This window comes from Neopelma chrysocephalum, unplaced genomic scaffold, assembly GCF_003984885.1.
Source record: "Neopelma chrysocephalum unplaced genomic scaffold, ASM398488v2 Primary Assembly neopelma1_68, whole genome shotgun sequence".
Lineage (NCBI taxonomy): Eukaryota > Metazoa > Chordata > Aves > Passeriformes > Pipridae > Neopelma > Neopelma chrysocephalum.
This window is the reverse complement of record NW_020897727.1, coordinates 8,073,874-8,088,776: the sequence shown is the minus strand read 5'-3', so window position 1 is coordinate 8,088,776 and position 14,903 is coordinate 8,073,874. Positions and strand designations below refer to the sequence as shown.

At 41.9% G+C, this 14,903-nt stretch overlaps 1 long non-coding RNA gene across 5 annotated transcripts in view; it reads left to right on the top strand.

Moving 5' to 3' along the window:
• The first annotated feature begins 598 nt into the window (after nucleotides 1–598).
• Nucleotides 599–14,903, top strand: part of LOC113968467 — a 46,327-nt gene continuing 32,022 nt past the window's right edge. The window contains exons 1-5 of one of the 5 annotated variants that reach the window (XR_003534527.1): nucleotides 599–1,508; nucleotides 1,958–2,080; nucleotides 3,909–4,064; nucleotides 7,592–7,770; nucleotides 8,742–9,707. This is a non-coding gene — a long non-coding RNA (uncharacterized LOC113968467). Of the gene's footprint in view, nucleotides 1,509–1,957; nucleotides 2,081–2,736; nucleotides 4,065–7,591; nucleotides 7,771–8,232; nucleotides 8,699–8,741; nucleotides 9,708–14,903 lie in introns of those variants that run through there. The other 4 variants (XR_003534526.1, XR_003534528.1, XR_003534530.1 and 1 more) reach the window with 4 other exon arrangements.

Below are 14,903 nucleotides of genomic sequence, written 5' to 3'. Positions count from 1 at the left end.
GGCGGGGGGGAGGGAGGGACGGACGGAAAGGATGGAGGAAGGCAGGGAAGGGAGGGACCGGGGCATCGGGGGTTTCGGCACCGCAAGCCCGAGGCGAGAGGGGGGCGGTGCCGCAGCCCGCTGCGGAGGGCGGTGAGGAGGCGGCCTGAGAGCTCCGGAGACCGGCGAGACCGCGGCGACCCCTTCTCTCTGAGTACATCCTTCGCCTTCAGGGGATCCTCCTCCCTGAGGGAACCCTCCTCTTTGAGGGAAGTCTCCCCGACAGAACCCTCTTTCCTGAGACAGCCTTTCTCCCCGAGGAGACCCTTCTCCCTGAGGGGACCAATCCTCTCTGAGGAGACCCTCCTCCGTGAAGGAACCCTCCTTCCTGAGGTGTTTCTTCTTGTCCCTGGGGAGACCCTTTCTCCTAAAGAGACCCTTTTCTCTGAGAGGACCCTTCTCCTCGAGAGGACCCTCCTTTTTGAGGGAACGCTCCTCTCTAAGGAGACCCTCCTCCCTGAAAGACCCTTCTCCCTGGGGGAATCCTCCTCCTGAGGGGACCCTTTGCCCTGAGGGGACCCTCCTTTTTGAACTGATCCTTCTCTTTGAGGGGACCCTGCAGAGACCCTCCTTTTTGAGGGAACTCTGCTCCCTTAGAAGACCCTTTTCCCTGAGGAGACCCTTCTCCCTGAGCTGCCCTGGCCCTAAAACATTTTTCAAAAATAAAAGTAAAAATTCAGAGCTGTAGCCGGGGCAGAGTGACCACCTCCAGCAGCCCCTGTCAGAGCTGAGGTGCCAGAGTGGCCTGTGCTGAAGCGTTTTAAAAACCATCCCAAAAATTATGCCCGGAAAATTTGTGGCAGAAGGTGCTGCCGGCCCTGATCTGTGCTGGAAACAGCTCTTGGCTTTTGGGAAGGAAAAGGCTGTGTGTAATGTACACATACACACACACACAAACATACACACACACTTTCAGTTTCAGGGTAAACAGTCAGAGTCTGGTGAATTTCAATGGCAATGGGGAGTGGAGGAAAAACACAACAATTTCTCAATGAATGGGTTAAACTTCTAACTCCTGACTGGCAAAATCAGCCCGGTCTGAGGCTGAGGGGTAAAAAGGCTGTACAAGGGCCAAGGGACTAATGCAAGGTCACAGGTACTGTGCTTAGAGATGAGCCCTGCACTTCAATCAGACATGCGAATACCTGTGAGAAAAATTAAAACTTCAGTGGTCGCAAAACTGGTCCCAGAATTCACTTTTTTTTCAGGTTAACAATTTTCTATCTCACTTACATTTCTCAGCAGCATTCTCCTTGTACTTTCAGCCACAGGGTTTGGCTCCTGTAACATACCAAGGCCTTTGCCTTCATAGCAGTGACACCTCAATCAACTGTGCTTTGTCTGACTCCAGTTGGTTTCCTTGCAGCCCAAGCTCAGTGTGAAGACTTCTCCTCCTTCCAGCCAGGGGGAAGATGTGCAGATTCCCACGAAGCTGATGCTGTGTGAGTTTCTGCAACCAAATGGAACAGGTTATCAGCTTTGGAATATAACTTTTAATTATAGTCTGATCAGTGTGCTTTCAATAGAAATCTTCTATGTTTCATTTATATGTGCAAAAGAAGGAAAATTAAAAAAAAATGTGTTGTCCATAGAAGGTATTAATGCTCCATTCCTGGAAGTTTTCAAGGCCAGGTTGGACAGGGCTTGGAGCAACCTGGTCTAGTGGAAGGTGACCCTGCCTATGGCAGGGGATTTGAACAAGATGAGCTTTAAGGTCCCTCCCAACCAAAACCATTCTCTGATTCTATCTGTACTAACCATGGCAAAGCTCCCACTGTTCTGTTCTTTTGCACGAATGAGTAAAAATATTGATAAAGATAAATTCCAAAAATACCCGTTTTATTTGTTGTTGTTGTTGTTTAATCTTCATGGATGCAAAACTTCGTAAAAACATGTAGAATATTCTTCTTGCTGCCAGATGAGAGTTAGAAACACATTGACCAGAATTCCAAGGTGACCACGTTTGCACGAGTGAATACAGACTTCGATTTGTTACAGTCACCACTAGAGGCACAGGAGTTACCCGGCTTGTATCAGCAGGGTGAGGACATGGCAAGTAAAAGTGAGGGAATTAATGGGATGTTCATGTAATGTGAGCACACTGGGCTAGTGGAAGGTGTCCTTGCCCATGGCAGGGACGAAATTATCATTTTAAGGTCCCTTCCAACCCAAACCATTCTAGGATTCTGTGAAATTCAGTGAAGTTCATCTGGAAACTGCTGGAGACTTAATCGCCCACACGGTGGCATCGCATGTTTAGAAAGTTCTCTGTGGAGCCTGCACTGAGGGCTTCGACACTGCTGAAAGTGTGCTTAGATTCCCACGTTTACAGACAGCATTTGTATAGAAGTAAAAGCTTAAATAAGATATTCGTTTCATCCCTTTCCCATTAACTCTGCAAACATAATATATGACCATGAGGACAAAACTCGGTTATCGGTGAAAGTCCCTCCCTGGGCTACAAAAACAGGTCCTGGGAAAAGTCTGTTGAATGGTTTCTATGAGTTTTAATGAATTTCCACTTGATGCTAAAGAAGAAAAATGAAACATACAGTACAAGAAAAACAAAGTTTTCCCATTCAGGTTAACTTTTTTTTCTTTAATTGATTTTTAAAGGATAGTATTTCCATGGACATATTGTTTCACTTAGAATTGTGTGATTTTTTTAATTTATAAGGGTTGTGTTTCATATTGTAGCTCTGTCTGGAGGATCTCTTTCAGTCTGGAAATACAATATTAGAGATTCTGGTCTAACCTACCTTGCCCTAAGACTGACTGACCAGTACCACCTTCACAAACATATGATGATTCATGACCTTTTTCTCCGACTACTGAGCACAGAACCAGCCAAAGGGTACCTGGCCTGCCTTAGCTCCAAGCAGCCAGTTTTGCAAAGATAGGTTCTGCTTTAGCCCCTGTAAACTGTGGGTTTATTTGCCTTGTCTGTCAATCTAAACCGAGTTTCCTGCTGCTACTGGATGGTGTTTTGTCACTGCCCGTAACAGTAGGCTGTAAACTGCAGGGTAACTAAATCTTAAAGCCACAAGGTACTCACACTAAATCAGTCAGATTATGCTCCTGCTGCAGGGGCATTTCCAGGTCACAAATTGACACCCTCTCATCGCCTTTTTGCACCAAGAGTGTATAAAGTCAAGTTAAAACTTGATGCATAAGGGCAACAGTTCACAGCACTCCTGAAATGAGTAGTCACTTCCTCATGTATATTCTCAGATACCCAGCAGAGCGAGTCAAGTGTCTCCAGTCACTTTGTTTCTACCAGTAAGAAAGAGAGAATACACTAAGATGCCTTTTAAGGACATTCAGGAATATACTGGTGTATAAAAAAGAGGAAGAAAACACAAGAGGGTTCTAAAAACAATTGTGGCTGATTTTGTGAATTGCTGATAGACTTGTGTTTGTTTGCAGAGAGAAAAAAACCAAACCCACAAAACCCCAAACTATTTTATTTAAAAGACTGTATACCTTTGACTTGCATAAAAGGAAGAAGTTTGGTTTTGTTGGTTTAATTGCCAAGACTAAAGAAAATCTAAATGAGCTTAGTTCCAAATAATTCTCATATCAGTAAAGTCTCTCATTTCAAGTAAGTCTCCTTCAGTTAAAAGAAATTATTGCAAGGTAACAATGGAATGTAAATGATGAGCTGAGCAGCTGTGTCTTTATATCAAGCACTTCTGTTTTATTCAGATTATCTTTTATTTCCTTTAAAATTATTTTTTTCCTATCTTGAGTTAAAAGAGAGAAATTTTGCTGCTCCTCAGTTTTGCAAATGTATGTTAAGGTTATTACCCTCTCTGTCAGTGATGCAGAGAATCATTCTGATTCACCTTTGCACTGTGTTCTTATTGAAGGCCTGCTGAGAAAGGGACCCTGCTGTGCCAAAGACTGTGCAGACAGAGAGACAGAGGATTTCTGTTCCCAAGAGCTTATAATTAGCTACATTCACACATACATTGAGCAGAACACCAGTCCTCTCAGCCACAGACATCAGAGAACTCCAAAAAATGGTGAGACCACATCAGTGGCATTTTTCAGCAGGGTATTTTGGGAACATATTCACCTTTTGGGAAGGGGAGGTTGGGACTATACTTCAAAATAAGCCATTAGGTTTCAACAGTCTCTTGCAGGTTGTAGTCTAGATAAGGACTAGTGTAAATCACATGGAGGAAACACATTTGATACTTTTAACTTCCCAGCTATTACTCAGTATTTCATTTACATTATATTGCAGAACTCTGGCCCTTGCAAAAGAGGTCAAACTTGACCTTTTGAAAACAGGGCAGTTAAATTACAGAAGACCTTTGTGCGTGTTTTAGGGTCTAGTGAACACAAAAGTCATTGCCCCTCTTTTTAAGGCCATTTAGGCTCCATGTTTCCTGTTTTGATGTAGATGATGTATTTTTACAAGCCATCTGCAGTCACAGTACGTGAAGTCCTGCAAAAATCTTGATATTTGATGAAATTAGTTGCAGGCCCAGCCCACTGATCATCTTCTAGTGTGACCTCAGCATAGAATTCTTTTGACTTTAAAAGGTATAGTCCAAACCTTCCCCCTCATGTCCTTTTATATCCGTGTTGTTCAGCTCTGCCTGTAATTGGCTGCTGGGGCAGCTCTACCTTTGCAGCTACTTACCTGATTTGCCTTTGGGGTTCTGTGGGATTACCATATTTGGGGAAAAGAAATGGTCTGACTCTCATAGAACTGTGTTCTTAGGCAGTCACAAAGGAAGTTCTGGGTTTTGCAAGGCTTTGTACTTCCTTTTAGAAAACTCTCTGCCTGCTAGTAACCAATTCCCTTCTATAAAAGGAGAAAGAAACAGTGCAGTGAAGAGATGCATCTGATTATTGGAGGTTGGAATTAAATGACCTTTATGGTCCCCTCCAAACCGTTCTATGAGTCTATGATTATGGGTAGAGATTATAATATGCAGCATCTTAGAAAATGTATTTACAGATTGGATAAAAGCCTCCTGTCATAGCCTATTAACTGAGAGGAAATGTGTTGTTGCCAAGATGCAGCTGCTACATCTACAGCAAAACTGCAATGCCTGACTTTACTAAACTAAATTGTAGCATGTCTGGTGTGCATATAGATCATAAACATTGCTCTGGGCTGTGGACTAGATCCTGGTGACTGGAAGAAGTGTACGACCCATAGTGAGGGAGGAATATGAATCCAAAGCTCTCCTAGACTGCCCTGGCCTTCTCTTCCTTGAAATACTGTAGCATTTTGCGTGGGGGTTGGATCCAGGGATCCTTTCCATCCTCTATGATTCTATGATTAGAGCTGTTACATGGGAAGATGAGGTGGAATTATTACGTGGCTAGATCAAACAGTCAAAAGGTGGGATAATTGATGTGCAAAAATATTATAGGGCTTATGCTTGGAGCATTAATGAAGATATGAGATGTTAACCACACTGACTTCTGGACTCCACAAAACAAAAAATTAAAAACAAGCTGTCTGGAGCGAGGAGAAGAGATACTTTTTTTTCTTCCACTTTGGGACAATTAGGAGGAAGACATGATTCTTTTCTTATGCGGATTTCCTTCATAAAAAACACTGCAAATTACCAGCTAGCCTAGGTACATATATAGTTTAACAATCAAAAATGAGGAACTGGGACTGACTTTGTTCTTACAAGATATTTACATAGGGAAAAAGCTGATTCCAATGTCTTTTCCAAGTCAGCTTTCTTGCAGTTTACTGGATGTAGGAAGTGCTGGGCATCTGAAATATGAGAGGATCTCGTTTGGGTCGGATGTTCACAAGATACAGCACAAGCAGTACAGCTGTTTGTATTGCTGCTCCTGCTGTGCATGCAATTGTCATTGTTCATGCCACTGAGAAATGTGGTTGTGCATCAAACTGGAAGAATATCCATCTACTTCTGACTGAAGGGGATTGACTTGGTACAGAGAATTTGGGCTGCACAGCTGAAGTCCTCTCCACCCCTGCAGGTTGTGTGCCCCAGGTTTGTGCTGCTCTGTACCTGTCAAAACAGAGAGAGAGTTCCTGGTGCATCCCATGATAACTGGATGACATTTGGGGATGTTTATGTTGGCCATTTTAACACACTTTTGATATAGTTTGATATACAGTTCTTATAAATCATTTCATAACAAGACCTGTGGCCCAGGTTGGTGTTAGGAGATCTTTCACTTCAAGGAACCATCTGCTATAATCTTCATACAAACTAGAACTAATTTAACAAGGTAAATTATCCTTGTCAAGGGAGCCTTCTCCATAAAATATGCAACCTGTGATACTCAGAAACTCTACACAACCACTTCTGTTTATTTTCTGCTTAGCCCAGGCCTAGTTTGAATTAAACAGGCCAGATTACTCACTGCATTACCTAACCCTCTGTATTGTTTGTAAAGGCTTGCAATCTGTGTTTAGTGAAAACTGCAGAGGAGTAGAGCAAGTCTGTAACTGAATAAAGGAGTCAAATGGTAGAATTCTGTCTCTCACTGAACATCAACAGTCCTCGGGTTTGTTTCTTTTTTTGTTTGATTGGTTGGTTCGGTTTAATTTTTTCGGGGGGTTGTTTTTTTGTTGGCTTTGTTTTTTTGGTTTTGGGGTTGTTTTTTTTAAGGTTGCTTTCCATGGAGGAATTTTAGAATTTGCTCAGAGCATTTGTTCTAATAAGGAAGTTTTCCATAGAGTCTGATGATGCATAACTGGAGCTGTTTCTATATATAGTGCTGCAGGATGGAAAGCAGAGGATCCTTTTGCTGTGGATGGAAACAGAAGGTCTCATTTCCTCAGAGAACAGCCTGCATTTCAGTTATTTCAATTGTAATGTGGGCAACACTACACACAGTAGCACTGTGGCCCAGTTTTTTTGAGCTGGATGTGAACATAGATCACCTCACAGTGTGCTATCACAGCTGTGTCCTTGTGCTCAGACTATTTGGTCTATCAACCCAAACCCCTGGAAGTGTTAACGCCAGCAGAGACAATAGGGTGGAAATACAGTGAAAAAAATCAAACCATTTTAGAGCACCGTGTCTGGCAAACAAAAACAGGGTTTGAGTGGGAGATGGGAAAGTCTTGGTAACATTCCTGAGCTCATTTTCTCCCTTGTTCAACTCTTTAACTCATGTAGACTCTTTCTCTTCTTCCAAACAGTGAGAGAGAACCTTTTAGAACATCTTAGATTTGTAGTTACTAGTGAAGGAAGACTTTTTCAGCAGGGCAGCTGTGTTTCTTGGCAGTGTCAAATATTTACACCCACCATGTAACAAGAAACCAGTGTTTTGTCCTCTGTTGTATGGAAAACTCTTAGCTTTTGAAAATAAGCAATAGAAACATGATCATGGCCCGTGTGATTTTAAGAGCCATTAAGTAAACTAATAAATTTCTTACAATTTCAGGTGTTTGTGCAAGTAACATTGCACTGGTTTAATTTTTATATGCAGCTCCTTTTCCCATCACCTGGGCTGGATTTTATCTATTCTCTTTTTGTGTTGTACAGTTTATTTTCCACCATAGCTCATCTTTTTGACTGCTTCCCATATTCCTGTCCAGGTGTGGAGTGTGTCTATCAGAGTCCAAATTCTTTGGCTTACCTGGAGTAAACAAGTGCCCACAACAGGGTGGTTATTGCCCAAAGCAATACTTCCCAAACCAGTGCAGATTGTGGGAGCATCCAGTTGTTGCTGCCTGCTCAGTGCTGGGATCTCTGCTCCAGAAGTATCTGGGAAAAGGTGAGACACTGGATTAAAGTGTGAAGGAGGAAGCTGTTCCTGCCTCATGCCTTTCCCAGGGGGGTATATATATATGCATATATATCATATATAGTGTGCAGTCGTGTCCCTGTACTGCTCAGCATTACCAAATTACTCCAATCAGTTGCAGGGGTTTTTTTATCAAAACTTTGGGCTATAAAAGCCAGGTTCTGGAGCAGCTTCCTCTGTGATCCAGCAGCTTCCTATGTGATCCAGCAGCTTTCTGTGTGATCCAACAGCTTCCCGTGTGATCCAGGTGTGCTGCCTACTAGAGCCATAAGCTGTGGAAGGAAGTTAGGGCGTAAATTGCTTCCATCTCAGTGTTTATCCCATGTGTGGGATAAGTCCAGTATCTTCACAAAACAAGTGTGGCAGATGTGTCTCCCACAGCTGCTCTCCAGAACAAAACACAGGAGCTTTCTCTTTATATTCTGTTTTCAGGTTGTACTTTATCTCATAAGAGTGAAAACATTATTAAGAACAAATAGTCTTAAACTGCAAATCCAACTATTCTCCACAGCACAATGAGCTGTTAAAGGTCAGACTGACTCTTTACAGCTTGGGCCCAATTATGCATTACAAACAAGCAAGAGGAGAACATGCTTTTATCCTGAGTAAGGTACCAGTTAGATCAAGATCATAGCAGAGAGCTGTGACAGCTTTGAAGGGCTGCCTGTAAGTCATCTGCTGCTGGAGGTGACTCAGAGAGTGTGTCCCCAGAGAAGGCTCAAGTTGCAGTTTAAAGCAGTGATTTCCAACACTAAACAGGAGATACGTGACAGATCAGAGTCCAAACCAAGCTCTGCCTTTATACTGGGCTCTGCTGGCTGCTGATGTGGGGAAGGGGAAATTTAGGGTGGTGGGGAGAAGAAGGTGAAGTGATGAAATGCTCTGTGTGATTGGTTGGGAGTGAAAAATGAAAAAAAGCTTTTTTTTTCTTTTTCCCCAAGGTCTGTTCTTGTCTTGCTCTGTGGCCTCAGGCAGGTTAGTTGTACATCTCTCCATACAAATCCTGCAAGAGTGCAGGGTGTAATGCCCCTGATTTTACTCAACTGCTGTAGCAACATGCTTTCTAACAACACAGGGAGGAAAAGTAGCAGCACTGTTGTTACAAGTTCCCCTGAAACCACCTTTTATTCCCATCCTGCAGAAGGACCCCCCCCTCCCTTAGGCACCTCCTTTCAGAGCTGATGTACCTGCCAAGAAGTGGAGTTGCACGGAATAAAACTGATTCCTGTGGCTTGAGGTGCATCAAAAAACCACTTTGCGCTCAAAAGCAGCCACAAATCTGGCAGGAGCGTGAGGCCACCACCAAAACTGGGTGTTACATGATACCTTATTCCACTTGGGAAGAGCTGGCTGTTTCTATGGCTACTGCTGCCTTTCTCTCCAACACACCAACCGTTGGTTCTGATGAGATCATATTGTATTATAGAAAAAAAAAATCACTCACATACTGCTTTACACTGCAGCATTTGTTGAGCTACTCTATATCTGACTTCCTATAATAAAGACATTTTCCATTTAATGTATTCTTATAAATGGGTAGGATTTCCCTCATCTCTGATTTATAAATGCATCCATTTTGGCCTCGAAAATCCTGGTTCTGGTTTCCATGACAACAGGCTTGATTTTGGAGGCTATTTCTTCCCCTCACTTCATCTTGGGTGGGAAGAGTTTCTGTCCCCTTCCAGTAGCAGTGCAATGGGCAAGCAAAATTGTTGCCTTGAAGGAAAATGAGCAGACCTGAAACCAGAAACTTCAGCCAGCTTTTTTAAACACAGGTGAGACATGCATGAGAAGAATGGCACCACAAACCTAGCACAGGCTTGAGTCAGATTTTTTGTGCACAGAAAGTCAAATGGGAAATTTTAGTCGTGTACCCCCCTGTCAGGTATTTAACAAACTCATCTGGTAGCCCTGAACAGCACTGTGTTGGCACATGGCAAAATAACCAGAGGATCTCGCCAGTCTGTTCATATTGTAAATCTGTAGATAAATTAGTACTGAATGCACTTTATTATTCAGAATACACTCTCACTATCTCTATTTTTTTCCCTCAGTACATCCCATCTACAGTACTGGACTGCTGGAACTGTCTCTTTCATAGATTATTCACAGATAAACCATATTCCTTCAATGTGGAACAGTGCATTTGAGACTCTGGGTACTAAAGGCACCATAAATAATCCATAACTGCTTTGCAAGGATCTTTCTAGTGGGTTTTTTCTCTTTTAACATTTCCAGGAAAAATGAAGATAGACAACTGCTGGTACTCCATGGCTGAAGTGGTTTAGTAGTTGCTGTTCTAAAATGATAAAAAGGTGGTTTTTGCACACTCCTCAGAAAATCCCTGGAGAGGGTCTTTGTTCCTTTTTCCTGCAGAGAAGAAACACAACTTACCCACATCCTTCTGGGTAATAAGTACTTTCAAATGTGCCATCCACTAAGGTTGCAGATGAAATGTCTCTCTTTGGCTTGTCATAGAGTCTTTCTCACTTTCTGTGAGTGAAAGATATTATGGAACCACAGTGTCTAAGGTATCATTGCATTATGGCATTATAATCTCATTTGCATTTGAGCTGGGAGCAGCACGATAAAGCTGTTCCTTAAACTGGTACAGGATTGCTCCCAGTGTTTAATCCGAGTGCTGGAGCTCCCAGCCCATGTTTTGGAGCAGAAGATTCAGGTGTAGGTCAGGTATTCTGCATTAAGACAGAAAGGCAAGATTACCTCATTTAGGCATGTTTTATGCATACTGTTGTAACCTGCCAGTAATTTACATTAGAGGCTGGCCTGTGACTCCCAAACAAAGCACAGTCCCCACCTGTGCAGCCTCTGACACATCTCACGGTAGGATGAGATTATCACTGAAAGCCAAGCACAGTCCAGAGTGAATCAATATCAGGCACAACACAAAAGTGATTCAGTGATTGCCTTAAATAACCACAGGTTTTCCCTTCTGTCATGACTAAACCATCCTGCCCTAACAGCCAGTCCCTTGGGGACAATGAAGTCACAGCAGCACAATTTCAGCTGTGCAGCCAACTAGAGACAATATGAGCACCCTTGTCTTCTGTGCCCTACCATGGCATGGAGGGGATTAAAAAGTGAGTCATTTGCTGGAAAAAGTACTGATCCTGTGGCAGTAGGATGAGTCTTAAAAAAAGCTCTTGCATTCTGTAAAGGTTAATTATAAAAGTGGTGAAGCAGGAAGACACAACTGAAAACAGTGAAAGCTATGCAATTGCATCGTGCACTGTTAACTTCTTAGATATCAACATTTCCTTCTCTAAAATGCTCTCACATTTAAAACACTTCAGTGGATTTATAACCCAGGACAATGGAAAAAAAAACCAATTTTTACTTGTTTGGGTTTGTCCTCATTTCGTGTGATATTGTACCACACCAGAGTATTGTGTTAAAATCCTAAATGTTGTTTGTAGTACTGCCTGAAAGTTCCTCCAAATAGTTAATTGATTCCTGCTTTTCATGTAGCCCAGAGCAAGTTTAGAGGAAATAAATGTAACATGAGTTAGTCATCCTTAAATAATCTCAAAGCAGGGAGCCCTACATTAGCAGCAGGCTGATAATAAGCTGTGTAGTGCTATCTCCAGTAAAGCTTTGCCCATGACTTCAAATAAATTTACGAGCTGTCATTTATTTGTTTGTTTGCTTTTTCTCAGCAGGAGAATTTACTGTCTGCTTGCTGAAGTATCAATTATTCTTGTAAAATTGAATAGTACTGTCTTAGGATTATGCACATCGAGGCTAACATAATGTGAGACATGATGAAAATTAATAAGACACCAACTCTGTTAAGACACCTGTGCTAAGTACGTTTTTGGGATAGAGATAAATCTTATGTTAGAGGAACAGCAAAGAGAGGGGTTAAAAAGAACCAGCAGACTTGATCTAGCCCTGTAAGTTTTTGTTTTTGCAGGCTTCTGCTGTCAGACCATCTGCAGCTGCTGTTGGCCAGGCATTGATCTGACCTCTGAGGGACAGAAATCCATTCTGTTCCGGGGCTGATCATTCAAGTCTTTTTATTCTAGTGTTTAAATTGGATTTTATTCAATTTTATTTAAATCCACTATATCAACACTTAATAAACAGAAGCCCTCCCACTCTGCTCTGTGGCATCCCATTGTATACCACCATTTTAGCCTTTTTTGTGTCCTATACATATTCATTTCCCTTAATCTTTCATGCTAATGTGTGTTTCCCTTTCCCATTCTTTTTCTCTGCTCGATTATCATTAAATGCCCGGATGAGACTTAAATGTCAGAAAAGCCCTGAGAAATGCCACAGAAATGCCACATACTGGGGGAGAACACAATAGTTTAGGTTTAAAAAGCCCTGAGCATGGTAATATCTGCTTTCCAGGCTGGGGGGCTGTTCTGGCCACCCCTCAGAAAAAAACAGATCCCTTGAGAGAAATAGATTTCTGTTGCTGATGGTGTTTTGATTTTGAGCTTTGATACAGAAATTGGAGGTTCAGAAATGAATCCTGTCTTCTCTCTAGTTCATCTCTGCCCTGACGTGATAATGGGTCATTGGAACAATCAGCTGGCTTCATTAATTATTAATCCTAACACATGGCAAAAGCAATCTGGAGATTCACTGGATGTGTGGGGGTCTGTTGATGGAAATGTAAAGGGGGCAATTAACAGTCTGAAAAAGCCAAAGAGGAGGGGGAATCAGAAGGCTTAGGTATAGCTGGAAGAATAAGAAAATATTTTATTTTGCAGTCAGATGCATATCTTAAGTTACATTAAAGTGAAAATTCCTACAGCAGGGCATGAAGTTCACATGAGGATTGGGTTACTTGGCTGAACTGTGGTCTATTAAAATATGCATTTAGAGACCTTTACAAGAATTCTGATACTTGCTGAGTGCATAGAAAAAGCTGTAAGCTGTTCACTCTTAGGGAACTGGATACCCAGACAAACAAGAATATAACTCTCATCCATGTATTTTAGTAGCTTTATTGTATATTCACGCTGAGGGGAGAAAACAGAAATCTTGAGTCCATGGAATAAGAGCATAACAGGACTGCTGTGTGAAGGGGACTTTCTATTTACACAACCTGGGCAGCCTAATGGACAATGAGACTTATTGCTACTGTAGAAAGGGAACTGTATGAATTTTGCCCCAAAGGGTCATACAACAGGAGGGTTATTCCTGTGGTCTCTCTCTCTGTTTGCTGCACAGACACTGCACCACAACAGGAGCTCATGCTCTGGGGTTTGAAAATGGCTGTAAAAATCAAGGGCAGAAGGAGCTCTCCATATATTTTCTGTCTTCCTAGAGCAAAAGACTACAAAGATGAGGTTTGTGCACAGTAGCATCTTATTTGAATATCTTAGAGAACAGAAAGAGAGAGTGGTGTGTTCCAAACCCCCGCTCTGATCTGTGTTGCATTGCCAAGTTCTGCTGGTCTCCTGGATGTTGTCTGGATTCAGCTTCCAGGTGAGTTTTCCCTCCCCATGGCTCCAGTGACATCAGAGCCACCTGTGACAGCTCCAGATAAGCCATCCCAGTTTTTTCAGCACCAGCCAACCCCAGTGGCAGTGGAAGGCAAGCCTGGAAAGGTGAACAACCACCCCTCAGCCCAAATTGCTGAGGAGGGTTGGCAAACCACGAAGGGCTTTCTCTTGCTTAGGCTGCCACAGCTCGTGCAATGCCACAGATTAATGGAGCTCCAGACTGTCTAATGGAGTTTTTCCCACAGAGCAAAATATTAACCAAGTCAATTGATTGCATTTTCATTTCTTAAGGGAGGTGCAGCCCACACATCCCATTGTGTCTGAGCACAAAGACAGTCTGCTGAAGCAACCCTGTGCTATCTCACGGGTGCTTTGTGCTGCATCTTGCTTCTGATGTAAAAGGAAATGGAAATTCTTGCTCAGAAGACCTACCTGATAAAGAAATAAATTCTTGTAAATTCAGTGTCCCAAACTGAGGAAATTACAGTAGCTGCTGCTGCAAAATACTGTGATAAACCCCCATCCATCTGGAATGTTTCCATAATCCACTACAGATTGCCAATTAATTGCATACTTACTTCTATGTAATAAGGACACATAATAGGCTGTATCAGGGTAAGTCCCCCAGAGGCAGTGGAAATACATCACAATATTCCTAAATAGCATATTTTTATTTAAGCAATGCCTGCAAGCTTCTGTCTGGTACTAGAAACCTATTGTGTGAGGGACTGTACATGTAATGAAAGGCCAGATTTACAGCACACACTCCTATTAAGTGAAGCACTTAATTGCTTACTTCAAGTACCAGTTTAAATAAAGTGATCTCATCTATTTTCTAATTAAATGTTGGAAATTACAGTGTGGCTGGTTGGAACACAAGGTTTTTAAATCCTCTTCTAGAGTAGGAAGAACTGTAAATAGTCTCTTATGCTGTTAAGATTAAAATGAGACCAGTCTCACAGAAAGATCCTTTGAACAATGCCGTGTGAAATAATTAGGATTTTACACATATAAATAAATCACACATTTTTTGCTAGCTTATGGACAAGCTTTCATTGGCAGTTTGGATTTAGACTAAAATTCCCTTTAATTAAACCAAATAATGGGAAGACACCGTTTTTAGAAACACATATATTTAATTTTATTCAGACTAATCAAGTTTTTCCATGCTCTACTGAACATAATGTTCATGATGACCTTTCTCTGCTTACAGTAGTTTTAATATTTGACTGCAGTGTTTCTGGGAAGCAACTCAGTAAACAGTAATTGTTGTTCAGAGGATAAAAAAAGGGAAAATCTGTATGTTTTGAATTCAAGTCAGATTGTCACAGGATTGTTAGATCTAAGGAAGTGATGAATCTTTATTTTATTGCATTTACTGCTACAATTAGTTATCCCTGCATATCTGTGACAGGTACAAGAGAGTTGTGCACTTCTTCAGTTTAAAATTTTCCTGAACATTTTGTGTTTGTCCTGTGTAAGTGGAACATTTCAGTACCCAAAGCCACACCACTGGGTGTGCCTCCATGTGGAAGTCTCTCCTGGAGTACCAGAGGTGGAAAAGTCTTCATTTTAACTTGGATTTCTCTAAGAACAGTTTGGGATTGCTCTAGGATGCCTGGA